Here is a 4,941-nt window from a genome sequence, read left to right on the forward strand (position 1 = left end):
TTAAAGCTCATGTCTATTCAGACAAGCCTGCTTCAATTAACGCATTGGAAGACAACATTAAAGCATTTATATGTGAGATACCGGCCGAAAAATTGGAAAGAGTATGCCAAAATTGGACTAAGCGGATGGACCATTTGAAGCGCAGTCGTGGTCAACATTTGCATGAAATAATCTTCAAACATTAAATTATATGGATTTAAATAAAAAATGCGCGTTTTTTGTGTGTTTTTTTGAAAAACTTTCCTATAGCTCTTAAAAATCACCCTCTAATTCGCGCTTAGATCCTTTTTGGTTGTTTGGCCGAGCTCTTCCTCTTATTTTTAGCGTGTTGTCCTACAAATGCAAGAATCTATAGCTTTAAGCCGACTCCGAACGGGAAATATTTTTCATGAGGAGCTTTTTCATGGCGGAAATACACTCGAAGGCATTTAGAAAAAAACGTTTTCTATCATCTTGTTTGGTGGACAGTTAAGCGATATGATTTTTTTGTTAGGAGCCTGATAGAATCTAAATTTTTACATGTTTAACAATATCTAGGTGCGTCGTTTGAAGGACCCTTAGATATTAAATGACATAACTTTTCTAACTTTTAAAGTGGCAGTGGCACGCGATATACCCCATGCCATAGACTGTGTGACTCATAGCATGCGGTCTGCAGTGAGCGTTCTCCATTTTCATTATATTGGATGACATGTTTAGGGTTAATAGCCATCTCATTGCTAAAAAAATACTGATTGCAATTGATTGGTTGTTTCCTTTCCCCCTGACTGGTGTTAAAGGGGAATTGCACATTTTATTTCTCTGGAAAGCGCAGAAAAGTTGGTGTCCCATTTTTTTATGCGCTATTTCGAAAACCCTTTGAACCCAGTACAAGAGGAGGATTTAGAAAATTCTGGCGACTCCACGCTACTCAGTTTACCAACTCGTAGCTCTGTTTACCGGCCATTGGATGATTGGCACACACGTGGAAAACCTAGCTTTACCATTTAGCCCCCATTGCAGAAGCTGTGGAGACCTCAAAGAGAAGGAGACTATTGAGCCTTTTCTCTGTAAATGGCAGCCACACGATTAAGGTCACTGAGTGTTCCTTTCTTCGACAGCCTAGGGTAGTGCGCCTACCTAAATCTCTTCAATGTTTTGCATTACATCAACAGCTCGGCTGGCTATAGGTATATACCTATATGCCTGTTGGAGGTCTGATAATGGATTCAAAACGGCGCTTTAGTGCTACATGCGGAGTAGGCCTGGTGCTTCAACCATTTGACCTGCCTACCTTCTTCATTTAATAGTTAGTGATCTTAACTACAGAGCCAACCTAGTGGTGCTGTGCCTTCCTTTCGCCTTTTTAAGGACTTGCATAAGTCTAAATGTCACACTTAAGCTTCCATTTCTCCCTTCTGCGGCCATCACAGCCACGGTTAGCAAATGGGTAACTACCACTCACAAGCGAGCCTGGCAGGTTGAGAGAGGCTGAGGATCGATTAAACTGATGTTATATTACCTGTCATGTCCGATCGACTGTCGCAAACCCTTCTGTCATTAAGCAGAGGGGAGTGCAGACGGCTGGTTGGACTGATGACTGGCGACTTTCTGTGAGCGAAGCGCATGGAAAGGTCGGGCATCTCAGACAGTGTACTCTGCCCAGCTTATGAAGAGGAGGATGAGATGGGGGACCACTTTCTGTGCGTCTGCCCCGCCTTCGCTCGAATCAGGTTTGAGGTCTTTCACACTGATGTGTTAAGAAGCGACCATCTTGGCTCCTTGGCACCACAAAATCTTCTCAGATTTCTTCGGAGATCGGGTAGATTTAAAGGAAATTAAAAGGGAGTCCAAGGATAGTACAATGGACTTAGTTCATGTCTGAGTGCTGCACTTGCTAGTTGTCCCGACAAAAAAACAAAAAAAGCTTACATTTGCTTGGCAGTATCCGTTACTCTGTGATTTGATGCGAAATTCGCACCAAGAAAGTTATTTGCTATTATTCATTCCTTCCAATGCCCTGTCCCATGACTTTCTCTGCGAATATTGCCCTAAATACTTAGCAGCTCAAGTCGAAATAAATAAAAGTGAGTTTGTCATTTAATTAGAGCCACTTATCAATTGTCATAGCGAAGTGAAATTTATCAAATCAAACAAAATACTTGGAATTTAGATATATGAAATGCAAACAGAATTCATAAGCATTAATTTAGCAACCAGGCAATTAATAATAAAACTCAGCAGAATGAAGGAGGACTCACTCCAATTCATGCTTTAAAAATTAAAGAATGCCTGGGAAATATGTGTCATGAAAGTGACTTTTTTAAGTAGCCCATTTTGTCAGCGCTTCTGCCAGCCACTTGTTAGTATTTAATAAATCGACAAAGTCGCAACGAATGCAAAGGGATTAGAGAGTAGCCGTCAAGCGTTACAACTGAACTAATTGCTTAATTTATACCAAGAAAAGGGTACGTGAAAATACGCTGAAAAAGGCAGCAAAGCAAAAAGCCGCACAAAACACAGCCACCAACAACCTAACGAACACAGCGAACATGGCCAAGCAACCCACTTTGCGCCTGCCCTGACCCAACCCCCAGCTTGGCCCTTTTTTGGCATTACATTAGCTTTAGTGTAGAAATTTTTGAATAATTCTGGTTTAAAGTCCATTGTGGCGTTTTGAAGTCCCTACTCAAAATATTTGTTGCTGCTCTCTTGTTTTTGTTTTCGTTGTTTTTTTTTTTGTTTTTTTGTGGTATACATTTCTAAATTTCGCCATTAGTAATTGTTTGCTCTTACCACAATACTTGCTTTGTTTTTGTTTGGTATTCGCAACTCGTTATCCGACATCGTTGAGAGTTTAACTAATTTATATGTTAATTTTTTGATGCGGTTGCTTTAATTTTAATTTTTCAATAATGCGAAGGAAGCTATTTTTCATTAACTGCGTCAGCTTTATTTCGCATTGAATTAATATAAACATGACAACATCAAAAAGTAAGTTAACGAAAAGCAGCGCATGAAGTGCGCCAGTCGCGCAGTTTTGCCGCAAATAGCAAAGAGTGACAAAATGTTTGGGGCCGCGTAACATTTTTGCTGATGTGGCTGTGGTATTCTCAGAAATTTTGTACGTGTTTCCTGAGGACTCTTTAACGTGAAGAATCTTTAAATAGCACAAAAATTAAAAATTTAAATAAAAGCTGTTTTGCGTTTCCATGGAGTAAAATGCCATGCGAAAAAATCAGAAGCATTGACAAATATCCAGAATTTTGGTTTTTCACGAAGGCTGCTATTTATATTTCTGGCCCAATAAAGCAAAATTTAAAAAATAAAAAATGATTGAAGAAGGTTTACTGGTTTTTGAAAATATTTTGCATTGTGATTAAAACACATTCTACATTCGTCTGAACCATTTTTCAAAGCAATTTGCCCAGTTGCACTTCTAGGACGTATATTAAGTTGTGTAGATTCTAACGCGTCATCAGAGTAAGCAGTATTCATCCACGCTTTGTTCTGTTTTTCATTGCGGGAGGATGTTTACGTGACGGTTCCCTAACCCAGCGCATAACCAGATATCCTGAGTTACTTCGTTTTCTGACATTAGCTCACTCTCAAGTGGATGTTCGTGAGCTACCCAGAGGATACTTGGGCGAAGCCCGGCAGCCGTGAGCTGCTTGAACCCTTATGCAGAATAATCGTCCTGCCCACTCCCAAATGAATGGCAGTCACGGGCATGGCCTACTTCCGTGGACTTGTACACACGGAATCATCCTCCTATGCAAAATAGCATTGCTCAATACCAGCAGCATCGTCAGAATTTGGAAGGACCTCTCCGAGCCGTTCCAGACTGGGTGACGCGCTGTCGTGTGACTTCGAGTCCCAGAATTCAAGCACTCGGGCACAATTTTGTATCTGCGTACGCGGATGAGATTGACTTCGTCGGTCTGAACAACCGCGCTGTTAGTTCTGCCTTCTCCAAACTGGATAAAAAGGCAAAGCGAATGGGTCTGGTGATGAACGAGAACAAAACGAAGTACCTCCTGTCATCCCACAAGCATTCGGCGCCCTCATCACTTTTTAGAGTTATGACATCGAAGTGGTAAAAGACTTCGTGTATTTAGGAACCAGCATTAACACCGATAACAATGTCAGCCTTGAAGTCCAACGGAGAATCTCTCTTGCCAATGAGCGCTTCTTTGGACTAAGTAGGCAATTGAGCAGTAAAGTCCTCTCTCGACGAACAAAACTAACACTCTACAAGACTCTCATCATGCCCGTCCTAACGTATGGCGCAGAAGCTTGGACGATGACAACATCCGATGAAGCGACGCTTCGAGTGTTTGAGAGAAAGATTCTGCGTAAGATTTTTGGACCTTTGCACGTTGGCCACGGCGAATATCGCAGGCGATGGAACGATGAGCCAAAATTGTGAAAAATAAATCCACGTAAATGTTCACGTTGTAATCGCTTTTTTTTATTTTTAAAGCCACCGAAAACAATATTTATATGAGCTATGCACCTTATTATTGTTATTCGCACAAAGTCATGAATAGCTAATGACAGTTAGAGTCCTACGCTCACGATTGGAGTTTTGCTAGAGCTACTCTTCTGTAGTAGGCCGACATTGCTTAAGGCGGCGATGCTTGTTTGTACATCAACCTTGTTTCTAAAGTCAAGAAATAAAAACGGAAACTTACCTGTGCTCGTTAAGTTTATTTCAGCTCTATATGCACTCTTGCGTTTAGTGAAAAGGGCTAATCGTAGCTGTACAACACTCGAACACACAAACCAAGCCGGCCTTAACTACAATCAGTCGCTCCATTTCTTAAGCTAAAATGTCCATCGAAGCTTATCTTCCATTCGATTTTAATATTATTTTAAATGAGAACACAAATTTTATATATTAGATCATTTAAATGTTCTTTATTTAAAATATTTTACTAAATTACTACACTATTTCCTTGT

Source organism: Anastrepha obliqua, chromosome 3, assembly GCF_027943255.1.
Source record: "Anastrepha obliqua isolate idAnaObli1 chromosome 3, idAnaObli1_1.0, whole genome shotgun sequence".
Classification (NCBI taxonomy): Eukaryota; Metazoa; Arthropoda; class Insecta; order Diptera; family Tephritidae; genus Anastrepha; species Anastrepha obliqua.